Below are 20,907 nucleotides of genomic sequence, written 5' to 3'. Positions count from 1 at the left end.
TTACTGTAGCTACAAGGAAAAGATGCAGAAGTTAGAGCAGAAGAAGCTGTCATCATCAAGAACTCATCAAGGGCTAGGGATCCTTCTTGGAGTGCAAGTCAAGATGGATGGCTCGGATTGGTGAAGCTTAGTGTAAAAGGAAGACACAGAGGTAATTGCATGTTGGGTTTTAAATTCAGTTTCCTCTCCTCTCTCTCTGGCCGAACCGGTTTGCATGAAAAAGAAGAGGTTGGCTCAGTTCAAGAACTTCAATCTTGGAGGCTTCCCCCTTTATAAATAAGGGAGTACAGCCAGGACTTGAAGCAAGGAAAAGAGTTAAAGCACAGTGTTCCTATAGCTACCCCAGCTAACAGAAGTTCTTCTCCTTCAATGTTCTTTATTTTGTATTTTTCTGTTTAATTTTTTCTGTCATGGGTCTCATGGAAAAAGGCAAACAGTGAGGTTTGTAAGAAAAAGCCATAGAATGGAAAAAGGCAGAGTGTACAAAATTAAAAGAAAAAGCCATAGATGTCCTTAGAGGTTCATTGTACATCTGTGTTGTATTTCATGATTATGTGGGAATCCCCTTGCAAGTTGCGTTAGCACTTAGCAGTTGAAAGCTTGGTGGGTTACCAAGTCAAGTTCAGTTTTGGGAATAGATTCTGGACTTGTCCTAGATAAAAAGGGTAGTTCCTAGGGAGAATTGGTGTTTGTAATCAAAGATGATTGTAGTGAAATTCCATCATTGTTGTGATGGAGACTGGATGTAGGCTGCATTGCACTTGGCAGCTGAACCAGAATATATCTTGGTGTAATTTTCTCTCTCTTCTACTCCATTTCTGATTCTGCTGCATATGAGACAAAACTGAAAAATATCTCTTGGCTGGTCACGAGACAAAACGAAAAAGTCTCTTGACTAGGCACGAGACAAAAATAAGAAATATCTCCTCAAGTGTTCTAAAGGACAGCAAGAGTTACTAAGCAAAAAAGAGGCGAAGATTCAACCCCCCTTCTCTTAGCCACTGATAAACCATCAGACTTTCTTTAAGCTCATTTGTTTCTTTTCTTTACTCTCTAATCATTGATGCTCAGAGCCTTGAGCTTTGAGGGAGTGCTTTTGCACTTGAGCCTAGCCTTGACTCTAAGTGTTTTATTTTCAAGCTTTTTGCCTGATACATAAACACCACAAATACTTAACAATTGAATTGTCATTGGTACTCAGAGCCTTCAGCTTTCTCATTCTTTCCCTTTTGCTTTTCTTGCCTTAATTTGCAATTGCTTCTTCAAGATGTTCATAATTTCAAAAATTTCATAAAATGTCCTAGATGCAAACTTCAATCAAATAAATTCAAATGAAATTGAGCAATAACAATTAATCATGCTAGCCTTCCAATACTTATATGCCTATGCTAAGTTCTTCTTTAATGACCTTGTTTGTTTATGATCATGATACTTAATTTCTTTGACTCACAAAATTCAAGATGATGGTCATAATATCACAACATCATGTTACAATTCAAAATTCAAGCTATGCTTATTCACAAGGAGCAGCCACACATGCATAGAAAGGAATAAAAGATAATCATACAGTTTTAAATACTGGAAAATAAGAGAAAAAGGAACTTTACCACCTTGTAGTTCATCTTCATTGCTGTTGTCATTTTCCTCATATTCTTCCCCTTCCCATACCAAACTTAGAATGCTTGCTTATCCTCAAGCAACAATTAAAACAGTGATGATGGGATCTATGATGGGTCATGAGTGTCTTACACAAGAAAATGTTAGTAGCACATGTGTTTAAGCAATCAAAATGAAAAATAACAATGAAGGCACAGGAAACAAAGACATTGTGATTGCAAAAATAAGAAGGTGTGCATGATACATTGCATAGAATATAAGTGGCATACCAAACTTAGTGTGTCACTTTCATTTGGAATTGATGCAAGTATCCAGTAAATATTGGAAACAAATTTTTGTTGCATAGCAACACCAAACTTAAAATGCAATCACATGTCAATTTATTTGAGCTAAAACTAAACAAAGGAAGATGTTCTATGTTAATAGCACAATCACCAAGCGAAGAGTCTGTCTTAAGTAAGGATTTCTTGGTGAGGTATTAATAACAACAGTTGGGGAGCAAAAATAAAAGACAGTATCAAAAACAAAAGAATGATAAAACCAAGAGAAAGAAAAAGTGTCAAACCAAAAGAAAGATAACACTGCAAAGGCATTATGATTATGCAAATAAGTGGTATTGCTGGATTCATTGCATAGAGAATTAAGTGGCACACTGATGAGCGGATAATTTATACGCTTTTTGGCATTGTTTTTAGTATGTTTTTAGTTTGTTTTAGTTAGTTTTTATTATATTTTTATTAGTTTTTAGTTAAAATTAACTTTTCTGGACTTTACTATGAGTTTGTGTGTTTTTCTGTGATTTCAGGTATTTTCTGGCTGAAATTGAGGGACCTGAGCAAAAAATCTGATTCAGAGGCTGAAAAGGACTGCAGATGCTGTTGGATTCTGACCTCCCTGCACTCGAAGTGGATTTTCTTGAGCTACAGAAGTCCAATTGGCGCGCCCTTAACTGCGTTGGAAAGTAGACATCCTGGGCTTTCTAGCAATGTATAATAGTTCATACTTTGCCCGAGATTTGATGGCCCAAATCGGCGTTCCAAATCAGCTCAAAACTGTCCGACGTTAAACGCCGGAACTGGCACAAGAATGGGAGTTAAACGCCCAAACTGGCACAAAAGCTGGCGTTTAACTCCAAGAAAAGTCTCTACACATGAAAGCTTCAATGCTTAGCCCAAGCACACACCAAGTGGGCCTGGAAGTGGATTTTTATGTCATTTACCCATTTCTGTAAACCCTAGGCTACTAGTTTTCTACAAATAGGACCTTTTGCTATTGTATTTTCATCTTTAGATCTTTGAATCTTTTGATCACATTTTGGGGGCTGGCCTCACGGCCATGCCTAGACCTTGTTCTTACGTATTTTCAACGGTGGAGTTTCTACACACCATAGATTAAGGTGTGGAGCTCTGCTGTACCTCGAGTATTAATGCAATTACTATTGTTCTTCTATTCAATTCAGCTTGTTCTTGTTCTAAGATATCACTTGTTCCTCAAATTGATGAATGTGATGATCTGTGACACTCATCATCATTCTCACCTATGAATGTGTGCCTGACAACCACCTCCGTTCTACCTTAGATTGAGTGGATATCTCTTGGATCCCTTAATCGGAATCTTCGTGGTATAAGCTAGAATTGATGGCGGCATTCAAGAGAATCCGGAAGGTCTAAACCTTGTCTGTGGTATTCTGAGTAGGATTCAAAGATTGAATAACTGTGATGAGCTTTAAACTCCTGAAGGCTGGGCGTTAGTGACAGACGCAAAAGAATCACTAGATTCTATTCCAACCTGATTGAGAGCCGACAGATGATTAGCCGTGCTGTGACAGAGTGCGTTGAACATTTTCACTGAGAGGACGGGACTGTAGCCACTGACAACGGTGATTCCCAACATACAGCTTGCCATGGAAAGGAGTAAGAAGGATTGGATGAAGATAGTAGGAAAGCAGAGAGACGGAAGGGACAAAGCATCTCCATACGCTTATCTGAAATTCTCACCAATGAATTACATAAGTATCTCTATCTTTATTTTATGTTTTATTTATCTTTTAATCATTAATCCTCCATAACCATTTGAATCCGCCTGACTGGGATTTACAAGATGACCATAGCTTGCTTCATACCAACAATCTCCGTGGGATCGACCCTTACTCGCGTAAGGTTTATTACTTGGACGACCCAGTGCATTTGCTGGTTAGTTGTGCGAAGTTGTGATAAAGAGTTGAGATTGCGATTGAGCGTACCATGTTGATGGCGCCATTGATGATCACAATTTCGTGCACCAAGTTTTTGGCGCCGTTGCCGGGGATTGTTTAAGTTTGGACAACTGACGGTTCATCTTGTTGCTTAGATTAGGTATTTTTCTTTAGAGTTCTTAAGAATGAATTCTAGTGTTTCAAGGTGATGTTTTCATCATCACCAAAGCTGATTGATCCTCATCAATTTAGCTCTTGAATGCAATGTCCTGCTGAAGCTTGGCTAGCCATGTCTAATTTCTTTAGACTAAAGCTTTAGACTAACATTGCATGATTCCTGGAATTCTCATTAAGAATTTTGATATCCTTATTTTCTTTTTCACTCAATTTTCAAAAAAAATAAAAAAAAATTACAAAATCATAAAAACCAAAAATATTTTGTGTTTCTTGTTAAGTCTAGTGTCTCATTTTAAGTTTGGTGTCAATTGCATGTTTCTTTTCTTCTTGCATTTTTCGAATTCATTCATACGTCTTCATTAATCTTCAAGTTGTTCTTGATGATTCCTTGTTCTGATCTTTAAATTCTCTTGTCTTGAATGTTTTGTTGTTTCTCATATGCATTCTCATTTTGTTAGTGTCAATAGTATACAAACTTCTAAGTTTGGTATCTTGCATGCATTATTTATTTGATCTTAGTCTCATTATTAAAAATCCAAAAAATTTTTAATTTGTGTCTTTTCAAGTCAATAATACAGAGAATTGAAGATTCAGAACATTCAGCAGAGGAATTACACAGAAAAAGTTGGGCATTCAAAACGCCCAGTGAAGAAGAAAAACTGGCAAAGGGTAGTGTTTTGGGCGTTAAACGCCAAAATGGATACCATTCTGGGTGTTTAACACCAGGATGGCACAAGAGGGAAGATTCTGTTTTTAATTCAGATTATTTTTAAGTTTTCAAAATTTTTTCAAAATCAAATCTTTTTCAAATCATATCTTTTCAATCATATATTTTCAAAATCAATTTCTTTCCATTTTCAAAAATACTTGCTAACAATTAATGATTTGATTCAACATTTTAATTATGTTACCTTTTCTGTTGAGAAAGGTTTAATGTCTGAATCATATCTTTCTTGTTAGCCAAGTCATTAATTTTCAAAATCAAATATTTTCAAATTGTTTTTCAAATCATATCTTCTCAATCATATCTTTTTAAAACTATATCTTTTCAATCATATCTTTTTAATCACATCTTTTTCAAAATAGTTTTTAATCATATCTTTTTGATTTCTAATTTCAAAATCTTTTTCAAAATCACTTTATTTCTTTCCCACTCTTAGTTTTCGAAAATCATCAATCAATTTTTCAAAATGTTTTTAAAATCTTTTAATTTATTTTTGAAAATTTCTTCCCCTCTTCTCACATCTTTCTATTTATGGACTAACACTCCTCCTCAATGAACAATTCGAACTCTATCCCTCTTGATAAGTTCGAATTCTTCTACCTCCTCCTTCTATTTTTCTTTTCCTCTGACACCTCAAGGAATCTCTATATTGTGACATAGAGGATACCATATTTTCTTGTTCTCTTCTCTTTCATATGAGCAGGAACAAAGACAAAAGCATTCTTGTTGAGGCTGACCCTAAACCTGAAAGGACCTTGAAGCGAAAGCTAAGAGAAGCTAAAGCACAACTCTCTGTAGAGGACCTAACAGAAATCTTCAAAGAAGAAAGCATGGCAGCCGAAAACAACAACAATACCAACAATGCAAGGAAGGTGCTGGGTGACTTTACTGCACCTACTCCCGACTTCTATGGGAGAAGCATCTCTATCCCTGCCATTGGAGCAAACAACTTTGAGCTTAAGCCTCAATTAGTTTCTCTAATGCAACAGAATTGCAAGTTCCATGGACTTCCATTGGAAGATCCTCATCAATTTTTAGCTAAATTCTTGTAAATCTGTGACACTGTCAAGACTAATGGGGTTGACCCTGAGGTCTACAGATTTATGCTATTCCCTTTTGCTGTAAGAGACAGAGCTAGGATATGGTTGGATTCACAACCTAAAGAAAGCCTGAACTCTTGGGAAAAGCTAGTCAATGCCTTCTTGGCAAAGTTCTTTCCACCTCAAAAATTGAGTAAGCTTAGAGTGGAAGTCCAAACCTTCAGACAGAAGGAAGGTGAATCCCTCTATGAAGCTTGGGAAAGATACAAGCAATTGATCAAAAAGTGTCCTTCTGACATGCTTTCTGAATGGAGCATCATAGGTATCTTCTATGATGGTCTGTCTGAACTGTCCAAGATGTCATTGGACAGCTCTGCTGGAGGATCTCTTCATCTGAAGAAGACACCTGCAGAAGCTCAAGAGCTCATTGAAATGGTTGCAAATAACCAATTCATGTACACTTCTGAAAGGAATCCTGTGAACAATGGGACGAATCAGAAGAAAGGAGTTCTTGAGATTGATACTCTGAATGCCATATTGGCTCAGAACAAAATATTGACTCAGCAAGTCAATATGATTTCTCAAAGTTTGTCTGGAATGCAAGCTGCACCAGGCAGTACTAAGGACGCTTCATCTGAAGAAGAAGTTTATGATCCTGAGAACCCTTCAATGGAAAAGGTGAATTACATGGAAGAACCCTATGGAAACACCTATAATCCTTCATGGAGAAATCATCCAAATCTCTCATGGAAGGATCAATAGAGACCTCAACAAGGTTTCAACATCAATAATGGTGGAAGAAACAGGTTTAGCAATGGCAAGCCTTTTCCATCATCTTCTCAGCAACAGACAGAGAATTCTAAGCAGAGCCACTCTGACTTAGCAACCATGGTCTCTGATCTAATCAAAACCACTCAAAGTTTCATGACTGAAACAAGGTCCTCCATAAGGAATTTGGAGGCACAAGTGGGACAGCTGACGATTGGATTTTTGACGGTTTAGAATTTCACAAATGAATTCTCGTTGCAAGTATAGTCTCTAAACCAATCGCTAATCCTTTCATACAAAAAGTTGTTTGTCACTAAAACAAACCCCTAAATTTATAAACCGAAGTATTGGACCTCGGGTCGTTCTCCCTAGGAATTACAATAAAGTGTCTTGTTATTGGTTGTGAGTTATTTTGGGGTTTTGATATGAAGCATGAAAGATAAATGGCAAGAAAGTAAACTAAAGCCTAAAAAGGTCTTGGCAAGGGTTGGTGGTCAAGGATCTCTATCCTAATCACTAACCACAATATGAGAATTGGCAAGGATTAATCTCATTAAATCATCCTCTAACTAGTAGTAAAGGAAAGTCAAATGAGCTATATCAATCCTAGTCCATAAGTCCTAACTCTTCACTAATTCAATTAGTGAGAACTAGAGTCAATGGCTCCCAATCATCAATCACTTGGACATTAGTAACTCAAGAGGTCCTAAGTTACCTTTCCAAGCCAAGAGTATAAAATTCTACTCTAAAATCCAACCAAGCATTTCATCAAACACTTGGAAGGCATAAAAGGAAAGCATAGTAAATTGACAACAAGAATCAATTCTAACAACAATCAAATGTAAAGAATTAACAACAACAAATAAAGGAAGAAGGATCTACATGAGTTACCTCTTATTGAATTGAAAGAGAAAGGAAGGAACAAAAGTAGATCTACAACAAAACATAAGAACAACATAAAGGAAATTACAAGAAAAGAATGGAAGAAGAATGAATGTAACTACAAAGAATTGAGAGATAGAAATGGAAGAAAGCAAAGATTAAAACCTAAATCTAAGAACTAATCCTAATCCTAATCCTACTTCTAGAGAGAAGTGAGAGCTTCTCTCTCTAGAAACTACTTCTAAACTAATCCTAATGTGTGTGTATGAACTAATGAGTTGGAATCCCCCTTTGCTCTTCAATCCTTGGCTTTAAATAGCATCTTTGGCGCCAAAGTTGGTTAGGATTGGGCCCCACAACCCTTCAGAATTCGTTGGCCACGTTTTCATTAAAAAATCATAAACCAACACCGACGCGTACGCGCACAGCACGCGTACGCGTCCATGGAGTGATTCGCAGGTGCGCGCAAGCGCCAGGTGCGCGCGCGCGTCCATGGGCGATTTCAACTTCTTTGACTTTTCATGATTTCTCCACTTTGCATGCTTTCCCTCTTCACTCCTTTGATCCATTCCTAGCCTTTTTCAATCTGAAATTACTAACAAACACATCAAGGCATCTAGTGGAATCAAAGGGAGATTAAAACCATCAAATTAAGGGTCTAAAAGCATGTTTTCATATCTAAGCACAAATAAGGAGACAATCATAAAACCATGCTATTTCATTGAATAAATGTGGGTAAAAGGTGATAAAATCTCTTAAAATCAATACAAGATAAACCGTCAAAACGGGGTTTGTCAACCTCCCCACACTTAAACCAAGCATGTCCTCATGCTTAAACCAAGAATGAAGTAAGGGTATGGCATTTATTCAATGGAAACTAACTAAATGCAATCTACCTATATGCAACTATCTAGATGAATGCAATTGCTTGGTCAAAATAAATTAATTCCCAAGAAGCATATATGAACAAGGGCTAAGGACTAACAAGTCTAATCCACAATTGATTTGAGTTATTAAATATTTTTACAAACTTGCATGAAGATTATGATCATAGGTGAAAACATGTAATTGAGCATCAAACCCTCACCGGTAGTGTTTGCACTCTATTCGCTCAAGTGTTTAGGGTTGATTCTCTCAATTCTCCTCTATTTCATGCTTTCTAAGATTTGTTTTTCTTCTCACAATCAACAAATATTTCATGCATGCATACATATATCATGAGGTCTTTTCATAGGTTGTAATGGGGTCAGGGTCAAGGTAGGATGCATGTTTGGTTAAGTGAGTTTGAAATTTGAATCTTTGATAAGCTTAAACTTCCCACCTAACCTATGACATCCTATACAATTAAATTCCAACCTAACTACCCATTTTTCACTCTTTCACATACTCATGTATTCCTTTTTAATTTCACAACACCTATGCATTGATTTTATTGGACTATACTTTGATTTGGGGCATTTTGTCCCCTTTTTATTCCTTTCTTTTTTTTTTCTTTTTCTTTCTTTTTCTGTATATTTTTTTTCCATATTATTTTTTTCTTTTTTCTTTTGTTTTTCTCATTTTTTTTTATATACAAGAGCATCAATGCATAAGGTCTATACATTTGATCAATACATGAGCATGTACCCAATTCCTAATATTCTCAATAAAAATACAAAACTACCCTTTTATTCACCCAATGTCCCAAGGTTCCCACACTTGAATGATACACACACACTCTAGCCTAAGCTAATCAAAGATCCAAATAAGGACATTTATTGTTTTTCGCTTTAAGGCTTGTAATGTGCTAAAATTAAGAACAAGTGGGTTAATCGTAGGCTCAAATTGGCTAACAAAGGAATATAAAAGGTTGGCTATTTGGATAAGTGAGTTGAATGAAATGATGGCCTCAATCATATAAATGCATGAATACACAAAATAATGGACATAAAGAATCAAACAAATCAAAGATTACAATCATAGAAAGAGAATAATGCACACAAGAAGGAAAATAAGTGGTTATAGGATGTAACCACACCATTAGGCTCAAATCTCACTTGCTTGTGTTCTTAGCTCAAAAATATGATCCACAATATATATATTTCAAGCAAGTTCTATGAAAAGTTTTCACTCAAATCAATTAAGGTGCCCTATAGATAGAAATCTTGAAAATTTTCATTATTTTGACTAAGCTTATTGTGTATACATATGCAAAAATTAAGAGAATGCAAGTAAAAATCCTAAAATCCTAGAATTAAATGCAAAAGTGTTGGGATTAGAAACTTGTCACCCGAAATCGTCGAACGGTCGGACGACCTCCCCACACTTAAAAGTTTGCACCGTCCTCGGTGCACTCAAAGATGAGCAAGCGGGTACGACGACTCTCCGGATTGCTACGTGTTCTTAGTCTTGCTTCCGTTATTGCTTGTGGTGCATTCATCATGAAAAACAAAAATATAATACCATAAGATGAGAAGATATAAAAGCAAGGAAGCATACATTGTTGGAATGAGGTAAATCACTAGAATTGAGTGAGTGAATTAGTGTGACATTAAGAAATATTAGGTGTGTGAATTCTAAATTGCGCGGTTTAGAACACACATTAGCGTAAAAAGCTATGTCACCAAAGAAGCATGCACTTTACTCATTCTAGTATGCTTGAGATGCTTTAAGTAAACTTGTAAGGTAAAACAAGCATTAAAGAAGCATGAAAGCATTCAAGCCAAACACATATGGATGCATATAATCATAAAATATAATGCATTAAGGTAAATGCACAACATCATCCATCAAGAGGTTGCCTAATCACAAAACAAGGCTCAAATCACATGGTGGCCAAATCATGTAATTCAAGAAGAGTTACAAGCTCGAAGGCAATTCTCATCACTTGGTATTTTTCAAAAGATAAGCATGAAAAACTCAAGACCAAATAGCAAAATATAACCTCAATCATAGGATCCAACAAAGATTATCTAAAAACATTAATGCTAAATTAGCATTTAGGCAATAAGGGGGAAGCAATGCATAGTAAACAAAGTCAATAATCCAACACTTATGATGAAAAGAGAGAAAATAAAATGAAAACTAAACTAAAACTAACTAACAAACTAACCGACTAACTAATTAACTAACTAAAATAAATGGTTATCCATGGTGTTTGGAAGTGTTGGATGAGGGGTAGGAGGAGGGAAAAAGAAAGGAGGAGGAAAGAAATAGAAAGAGGAGAAGAAAAGAAATGTGGTGAAGGAAGGAAATCCACGCGTACGCGCGCATGCCGCGCGCGCGCGGATGGTTTATTTCGAGAGTGGCGCGTACGCGTCATGTGCGCATGCGCGCAAGTGGGGTTGTGCCAAAGGCACAACGTTGGCGTGGCGTAGGCATAACTCTCTGGAAAATGTATGGAATGTGGAACTTCTCAATCCACGTGCACGCACGCATGGCGCGCGCGCGTGGGTGGTCGAAAATGCATGATGTGTGCGTACGCGTGAAGTGCGCGTATGCGTGGATGGTGCTCTGTTTTTCAATTTTTTTTTTTTGCTATATTTTTGCACCAATCCAAGCATTCTAAACCTCCAAGCATCTACCAAAATACCATAAAACCTTAATTGACATGATAAAATACTAATTAAACTCAACCAACTAATCTAAACATGAAATTAAACTAGTTCTACCAATATGTACAAAAAAAAGAAAATGAAAGGATTTTACCATGGTGGGTTGTCTCCCACCTAGCACTTTTGTTTATTGTCCTTAAGTTGGACTTATGGGGAGCTCCTCTCAAGGTGGCTTGTGCTTGTATTCATCTTGGAACTTCCACCAATGCTTGGACTTCCAATAATCTCCATCATTCAAGATTAATATCTCCAAGCTTTGATGGAGTTCTTCACAAACCATGGGCTCCCAATGTTGATCCTCATGTGTTCCCGGATCCCATATTTTGTCTTCACACCCATCTCCAAGTTGATTATCATTAATCCATGTGGGTGGTGAGTAAGGTGAATTCTCTATGAAGTGCCCAACAATCCTTCTAGACCCATCTATTTGAGCACTACTCCATCCTTTATATCTCATGTTTGATGCATCAACCATAATGAGCCTTGATTTGCAACGCCAACCACGAAACATCTTTCGCTTACGCTTCATCCCACAAAGCATCCTAAGTTGACCATCCGTTTCAAGCAAGCCATACTCAAGTGGGACAATAAAGCTAATAGAAATGAATTTTACCCACTCAAGTGAAGGAGTAGATGACAACCTAGGCAAAGATGCTTCCAACGATCTTGACAAAGCGTATTCCACTCCCATCCTTCTATTTCTAAGAACTTCCACCTCTTCACAAGATCTCTTAATCTCAATCCTTTGTTCATTAATACTATCTAAGCCTTTTCCCTTAATCAAACTATAATTGGGAGGGTGAAAGAAGTTTACCTCCACAACATTTTCAAATGCACCGGGAGAAGGTTCTTCAAGTTCAAAGGATTCTCCACCGCTAGGACTTGATGCTTGACCTTCATCACCAAGGGAACTCAATTCTTTCTCTATCCCATCCAAGTCTTCATATGGAATATGCCTTGGAAGGTGTGCACTTTCCTCCCTAGCATCAATTTCAATCATCTTGGAGGGGTTTTCTTCAACTCTATGTTCCCATGGAGGCTCCACATCTCCTAAGTCTTCTACCACTTCTTCTTTGTCTTCAACAATTAAAGCTTCCTCCAATTGTTCCAATACAAAGCAACTTCCCTCATTTCCCACCGGAGTTTCCAATCTCTCCTTCATGCTATGTTCTTCATTTGATTCTCCACATATAGCCATGGGAGTTCCTTGAGTGTTCAAGCATTGGGAGGCTAATTGATTTGTTACCGCATCCAAGGCGGCCATGAAATTTTGCACATCCCTTTTCATCTCTTCTTGCCCTTGAACAAGAACACCAAGGGTTTCATCCATTAGAGATTGGGGTTGGTGGAAGGGTTCATCATTTTGGGGGAAGGGTTCATAGTAGGAAGGTGGTTCTTCTTGGTGGAGTTGTGGTGGTTCAATGTTTTCCATTCTTTCCACTTGTTGCACAACACACTCCATGGTTGCTTGAAATTGATCCAATGCTTCCTTGAGGTGATCCCTTGACTCTTGTTCCTCTTGGATAATGTGATTAGGATCATATGGCTCTTGGATCAATGGATATGAGTATTCTTCCATGGGAGGTTGTGGTGGAAAGTAGTATTCATCTTGTGGTTGAAAATTTTCGTATATTGGAGGTGGTTCATCTTGGTAATAATGTGGAGGAGGTGGCTCTTGAAAATATTGATGTTGGAATGGTGGTGGCTCTAAACGTGGTTCATATGGTTCATATGGTTGTTGGTAGGATGGATATGGGTTAGGGTCATATGAAGGTGGTTGGTAAGAAGGGGCTTGTGAGTATGGTTGAGAGTTATGTTGAGGATATGGTTCATAGGCATATGGTGGTGGTTCTTGAAAGTCACAAGGTGATTCACCATAGCCATTGGATTGGTATGCATCATAGAATGGCTCTTCTTCATAGTGCATTGGTGGAGGTTGTTGCCATGAGGATTGATCATAAGCATATGGCTCCTCCCACCTTTGGTTATCCCATTCTTGATACACATCTTCATTATAGTCCTCATTTCCTACAACATGTTGATAACCAAACTCATAGCCAAGGTGAGAATTCATGATAGCAAGAGCAAATAAGAAACAAAACTAATAAGAAATAATGAAACAGAATACTAAGACTAGCAAAAACTAACAAGCAATCAAAAAAAGCAAGCTATTCACAATATTCACATATATACAAAAACCAATAACACAACACCATTGCAAATCCCCAGCAATGGCGCCATTTTTGACGATTGGATTTTTGACGGTTTAGAATTTCACAAATGAATTCTCGTTGCAAGTATAGTCTCTAAACCAATCGCTAATCCTTTCATACAAAAAGTTGTTTGTCACTAAAACAAACCCCTAAATTTATAAACCGAAGTATTGGACCTCGGGTCGTTCTCCCTAGGAATTACAATAAAGTGTCTTGTTATTGGTTGTGAGTTATTTTGGGGTTTTGATATGAAGCATGAAAGATAAATGGCAAGAAAGTAAACTAAAGCCTAAAAAGGTCTTGGCAAGGGTTGGTGGTCAAGGATCTCTATCCTAATCACTAACCACAATATGAGAATTGGCAAGGATTAATCTCATTAAATCATCCTCTAACTAGTAGTAAAGGAAAGTCAAATGAGCTATATCAATCCTAGTCCATAAGTCCTAACTCTTCACTAATTCAATTAGTGAGAACTAGAGTCAATGGCTCCCAATCATCAATCACTTGGACATTAGTAACTCAAGAGGTCCTAAGTTACCTTTCCAAGCCAAGAGTATAAAATTCTACTCTAAAATCCAACCAAGCATTTCATCAAACACTTGGAAGGCATAAAAGGAAAGCATAGTAAATTGACAACAAGAATCAATTCTAACAACAATCAAATGTAAAGAATTAACAACAACAAATAAAGGAAGAAGGATCTACATGAGTTACCTCTTATTGAATTGAAAGAGAAAGGAAGGAACAAAAGTAGATCTACAACAAAACATAAGAACAACATAAAGGAAATTACAAGAAAAGAATGGAAGAAGAATGAATGTAACTACAAAGAATTGAGAGATAGAAATGGAAGAAAGCAAAGATTAAAACCTAAATCTAAGAACTAATCCTAATCCTAATCCTACTTCTAGAGAGAAGTGAGAGCTTCTCTCTCTAGAAACTACTTCTAAACTAATCCTAATGTGTGTGTATGAACTAATGAGTTGGAATCCCCCTTTGCTCTTCAATCCTTGGCTTTAAATAGCATCTTTGGCGCCAAAGTTGGTTAGGATTGGGCCCCACAACCCTTCAGAATTCGTTGGCCACGTTTTCATTAAAAAATCATAAACCAACACCGACGCGTACGCGCACAGCACGCGTACGCGTCCATGGAGTGATTCGCAGGTGCGCGCAAGCGCCAGGTGCGCACGCGCGTCCATGGGCGATTTCAACTTCTTTGACTTTTCATGATTTCTCCACTTTACATGCTTTCCCTCTTCACTCCTTTGATCCCTTCCTAGCCTTTTTCAATCTGAAATTACTAACAAACACATCAAGGCATCTAGTGGAATCAAAGGGAGATTAAAACCATCAAATTAAGGGTCTAAAAGCATGTTTTTATATCTAAGCACAAATAAGGAGACAATCATAAAACCATGCTATTTCATTGAATAAATGTGGGTAAAAGGTGATAAAATCTCTTAAAATCAATACAAGATAAACCGTCAAAACGGGGTTTGTCAACAGCTGAGCAAGAAAATTACTGAACTCCCTCCTAGTACTCTTCCAAGCAATACAGAAGAGAATCCAAAAGGAGAATGCAAGGCCATTAACATAACCCACATGGCCGAACTTGGAGAGGAGGAAGAGGCAGTGATCGCCACTGAGGAAGACCTCAATGGACGTCCACTGGCCTCCAATGAGTTCCCTAATGAGGAACCATGGGAGTCTGAGGCTCATAATGAGACCATAGAGATTCCATTGGATTTACTTCTGCCATTCATGAGCTCTGATGAGTATTCTTCCTCTGAAGAGGATGAAGATGTCACTGAAGAGCAAGTTGCCAAGTACCTTGGAGCAATCATGAAGCTAAATGACAAGTTATTTGGTAATGAGACTTGGGAGAACGAACCTCCTTTGCTCACCAAAGAACTGGATGACTTGACTAGGCAGAGATTACCTCAAAAGAGACAGGATCCTGGGAAGTTTTCAATACCTTGTACCATAGGCACCATGACCTTTGAGAAGGCTCTGTGTGACCTAGGGTCAAGCATAAACCTCATGCCTCTCTCTGTAATGGAGAAGCTAGGGATCTTTGAGGTGCAAGCTGCAAGAATCTAGAATCTCACTAGAGATGGTAGACAATTCAAGAAAACAAGCTTATGGACTTGTAGAGGATGTTTTGGTGAAGGTTGAAGACCATTACATCCCTACTGATTTCATAGTCCTAGAGACTGGGAAGTGAATGGATGAATCCATCATCCTTGGCAGACCCTTCCTAGCCACAGCAAAGGCTGTGATTGATGTTGACAGAGGAGAATTGATCATTCAAGTGAATGAAGAATCCCTTGTGTTTAAGGCTCAAGGATATCCCTCTGTTACCATGGAGAGGAAGCATGAAGAGCTTCTCTCAAAATAGAGTCAAACAGAGCCCCCACAGTCAAACTCTATATTTGGTGTTGGGAGGCCACAACCAACTTCTAAGTTTGGTGTTGAACCCCCACATTCAAACTCTAAGTTTGGTGTTGGGAGGTTCCAACATTGCTCTAAGTATCTGTGAGGTTCCATGCGAGCCCACTGTCAAACTACTGACATTAAAGAAGCGCTTGTTGTGAGGCAACCCAATGTTATATTTATCTATTTTCCTTTGTTATTTTATGTTTTCTGTAGGTTGATGATCATGGAAAGTTACAAAATCAATTGAAAAAGCAAAAACAGAATGAAAAACAGAAAGAAAAATAGCACACCCTGGAGGAAAACCTTGCTGGCATTTAAACGCCAGTAAGGGCAGCAAATGGGCATTTAACGCCCAGTCTGGCACCATTCTGGGCGTTTAACGCCAGAAAGGGGCACCAGACTGGCGTTAAACACCAGGAAAGGGCAAGAAGCTGGCGTTAAATGCCAGAAATGGGCACCAGCTCGGCGTTTAACACCAAAATTGGCATAAAAAGCATTTTTGCTCGCCACTTGGTGCAGGGATGAATTTTCCTTGACACCTCAGGATCTGTGGACCCCACAGGATCCCCACCTACCCCACCACTCTCTCTCTTCTTCACCCATTCACCAATCAACTCAACACCTCTTCCCCAAAAACCCCTCACCTATCAAATCCTACCATTCTCTTCACCACTCACATCAATCCTTCATAAAAACCCACCTACCTCACCATTCAAATTCAAACCACTTTCCCTCCCAAACCCACCCATAATGGCCGAACCATACACCCCTCTCCACTCCTATATAAACCCATCTTCACCACTTCATTTTCACACAACCTAAACACTACTTCTCTCCCTTTGGCCGAACCACAAAGCCACCTCCATCTCCTCTATTTCTTCTTCTTCTACTCTCTTCTTTCTTCTTTTGCTCGAGGACGAGCAAACCCTCTAAGTTTGGTGTAGTAGAAGCATTGCTTTTTGTTTTTCCATAACCATTTATGGCATCTAAAGCCGGAGAAACCTCTAGAAAGAGGAAAGGGAAGGCAAAAGCTTCCACCTCCGAGTCATGGGAGATGGAGAGATTCATCTCAAGGGTGCATCAAGACCACTTTTATGAAGTTGTGGCCATGAAGAAGGTGAACCCCGAGGTCCCTTTCAAACTCAAAAAGAGTGAATATCCGGAGATCCGACATGAGATCCGAATAAGAGGTTGGGAAGTTCTTACCAACCCCATTCAACAAGTCAGAATCTTAATGGTTCAAGAGTTCTATGCCAATGCATGGATCACCAAGAACCATGATCAAAGTGTGAACCCGAACCCAAAGAATTGGCTTACAATGGTTCGTGGGAAATGCTTAGATTTTAGTCCGGAAAATGTAAGGTTGGCATTCAACTTGCCCATGATGCAAGGAGATGAACACCCTTACACTAGAAAGGTCAACTTTGATCAAAGGTTGGACCAAGTCCTCATGGACATTTGTGAAGAGGGCGCTCAATGGAAGAGAGATTCAAGAGGGAAGCCGGTCCAACTGAGAAGGCATGACCTCAAGCCCGTGGCTAGGGGATGGTTGGAGTTTATCCAACGCTCAATCATTCCCACTAGCAACCGGTCCGAAGTTACTATAGACCGGGCCATCATGATTCATAGCATCATGATTGGAGAGGAAGTAGAAGTTCATGAGGTTATAGCCCAAGAACTTTATAAGGTGGCGGACAAGTCCTCTACCTTGGCAAGGTTAGCCTTTCCTCATCTCATTTTTCACCTCTGTTATTCAGTTGGAATTGACATAGAGGGAGACATCCTCATTGATGAGGACAAGCCCATCACTAAGAAAAGGATGGAGTAAACAAGAGATCCCACTCATCATGAAATCCCTGAGATACCTCAAGGGATGCACTTTCCTCCACAAAACTATTGGGAGCAAATCAACACCTCCCTAGGAGAATTGAGTTCCAACATGGGACAACTAAGGGTGGAGCACCAAGAACATTCCATCCTCCTCCATGAAATTAGAGAAGATCAAAGAATCATGAGAGAGGAGCAACAAAGGCAAGGAAGAGACATTGAGGAGCTCAAGCACTCCATAAGATCTTCAAGAGGAAGAACAAGCCGCCATCACTAAGGTGGACCCGTTCTTTAATTTCCTTGTTCTTTATTTTCCTGTTTTTTGAATTTTATGCTTATGTTTATCTATGTTTGTGTCTTATGATCATTAGTGTCTTAGTGTCTATGCCTTAAAGTTATGAATGTCCTATGAATCCATCACCTTTCTTAAATAAAAAATGTTCTTAATTGAAAAAGAGAAGAATTGCATGAATTTTGAATTTTATAACAGATTAATTATTTTGATGTGGTGGCAATATTTTGGTTTCTGAATGTATGCTTGAACAATGCATATGTCTTTTGAATTTGTTGTTCATGAATGATTGGCTCTTGAAAGAATGATGAAAAAGGAGACATGTTACTGAGAATCTGAAAAATCATAAAAAAGATTCTTGAAGCAAGAAAAAGCAGTGAATATTAAAAAAAAACGAAAAGAAAAAAAAAGAGAAAGAAATAAAGTTGTGATCCAAGGCAAAAAGAGTGTGCTTAAGAACCCTGGACACCTCTAATTGGGGACTCTAGCAAAGCTGAGTCACAATCTGAAAATGTTCACCCAATTATGTGTCTGTGGCATGTATGTATCCGGTGGTAATACTGGAAGACAGAGTGCTTTGGCCACGGCCAAGACTCATAAAGTAGCAGTGTTCAAGAATCGTCATACTTAACTAGGAGAATCAATAACACTATCTGGATTCTGAGTTCCTATAGAAGCCAATCATTCTAAATTTCAAAGGATAGAGTGAGATGCCAAAACTATTCAGAGGCAAAAAGCTAAAAGCCCCGCTCATCTAATTAATACTGATCTTCATAGATGTTTTTGGAATTCATTGCATATTCTCATCTTTTTATCTTATTTGATTTTCAGTTGATTGGGGACAAGCAACAATTTAAGTTTGGTGTTGTGATGAGCGGATAATTTATACGCTTTTTGGCATTGTTTTTAGTATGTTTTTAGTTTATTTTTGTTAGTTTTTATTATATTTTTATTAGTTTTTAGTTAAAATTCACTTTTCTGGACTTTACTATGAGTTTGTGTGTTTTTCTGTGATTTCAGGTATTTTTTGGCTGAAATTGAGGGACTTGAGCAAAAAATCTGATTCAGAGGCTGAAAAGGATTGCAGATGCTGTTGGATTCTGACCTCCCTGCAGTCAAAGTAGATTTTCTGGAGCTACAGAAGCCCAATTGGTACGCTCTCAACTGCGTTGGAAAGTAAACATCCTGGGCTTTCCAGCAATGTATAATAGTCCATACTTTGCCCGAGATTTGACGGCCCAAACCGGCGTTCCAAATCAGCTCAAAACTGCTCGGCGTTAAACGCCGGAACTGGCACAAGAATGGAAGTTAAACGCCCAAACTGGCACAAAAGCTGGCGTTTAACTCCAAGAAAAGTCTCTACATATGAAAGCTTCAATGCTCAGCCCAAGCACACACCAAGTGGGCCCGGAAGTGGATTTTTATGTCATTTACTCATTTCTGTAAACCCTAGGCTACTAGTTCTCTACAAATAGGACCTTTTGCTATTGTATTTTCATCTTTAGATCTTTGAATCTTTTGATCACGTTTTGGGGGCTGGCCTCACGGCCATGCCTAGACCTTGTTCTTATGTATTTTCAACGGTGGAGTTTATACACACCATAGATTAAGGTGTGGAGCTCTGCTGTACCTCGAGTATTAATGCAATTACTATTGTTCTTCTATTCAATTCAGCTTGTTCTTGTTCTAAGATATCACTTGTTCCTCAACTTGATTAATGTGATGATCTGTGACACTCATCATCATTCTCACCTATGAACGTGTGCCTGACAACCACCTCCGTTCTACCTTAGATTGAGTGGATATCTCTTGGATCCCTTAATCGGAATCTTCGTGGTATAAGCTAGAATTGATGGCGGCATTCAAGAAAATCCGGAAGGTCTAAACCTTGTCTGTGGTATTCTGGGTAGGATTCAAGGATTGAATGACTGTGACGAGCTTCAAACTCCTGAAGGCTGGGCGTTAGTGACAGACGCAAAAGAATCACTAGATTCTATTCCAACCTTATTGACAACCGACAGATGATTAGCTGTGCTATGACAGAGCGCGTTGAACATTTTCACTGAGTGGACGGAACTGTAGCCACTGACAACGGTGATTCCCAACATACAGCTTGCCATGGAAAGGAGTAAGAAGGATTGGATGAAGACAGTAGGAAAGCAGAGAGACGGAAGGGACAAAGCATCTCCATACGCTTATCTAAAATTCTCACCAATGAATTACATAAGTATCTCTATCTTTATTTTATGTTTTATTTATCTTTTAATCATTAATCCTCCATAACCATTTGAATCCGCCTGACTGAGATTTACAAGATGACCATAGCTTGCTTCATACCAACAATCTCCGTGGGATCGACCCTTACTCGCGTAAGGTTTATTACTTGGACGACCTAGTGCACTTGTTGGTTAGTTGTGCGAAGTTGTGATAAAGAGTTGAGATTCCAATTGAGCGTACCATGTTGATGGCGCCATTGATGATCACAATTTCGTGCACCACACACCAAACTTAATGTGACACTTTCTCTTGAACAAAAGCCTCTTGCATTGGTGGTTCAATGAGCCCTTCTTCTATGCAACTTTCTGCCTTACTTGAGTATGGACTTTCTTGATTGTCTTTCTCACTTTCTTCTTCTTTCACTTCCTCCTTTACACTCAACATATGGGTTAACATCACTTTTATGGAGGAGGTTTGTTGTTCTTTCCAAGATTTCTTCATCTCCCCTTCATATCATTCAATCACAGATTCAAGTGTTAAGAGTCTTTAGTTCAAGAAGGTTTGTAGGGGTTGTGAGTTTTCATGTTCCCTTGTCATCTCAAATGGCCTCTGTGGATATGAAATCCTTGGCTCATATACCTCCACCACCTCATTCTTCATTAAAGTTTCACTTGATACAGGGGCCTCTTCTTATTGCTTTTCCACTTCCTCACTCATAGATTGGTCTTCATCCTCATTGCTTGGTAATCTTAAGCATTTCCTTATTGTCTCTAAGTGCCCATCCATCTTCTTGGAGAGAATTTCTTGTCTTTCCAAGGATTCTCTAATTCTTTCCTGAGATTCTCTGACACTTTGGAGGTATTGTTCTGCTTGTAGCAAGAGGGGAGAAGGTTAGAGTGGATTATATAGACTTGTATGTGTTGTGGT

The 20,907-nt window shown here is 38.5% G+C and overlaps 1 non-coding gene across 1 annotated transcript; it reads right to left on the bottom strand.

The window, feature by feature from the left end:
* Positions 1-5,947: 5,947 nt before the first annotated feature.
* On the bottom strand, positions 5,948-6,055 carry LOC130978518 (small nucleolar RNA R71). Its single transcript, XR_009086145.1, has one exon. It is a non-coding gene; the product is annotated as a small nucleolar RNA R71 (small nucleolar RNA).
* Between the last annotated feature and the right edge of the window lie 14,852 nt (positions 6,056-20,907).

Source organism: Arachis stenosperma, chromosome 4, assembly GCF_014773155.1.
Source record: "Arachis stenosperma cultivar V10309 chromosome 4, arast.V10309.gnm1.PFL2, whole genome shotgun sequence".
Taxonomy (NCBI): Eukaryota; Viridiplantae; Streptophyta; class Magnoliopsida; order Fabales; family Fabaceae; genus Arachis; species Arachis stenosperma.
The sequence above is the reverse complement of the archived record's forward strand: the minus strand, read 5'-3'. Positions and strand labels throughout refer to the sequence as shown.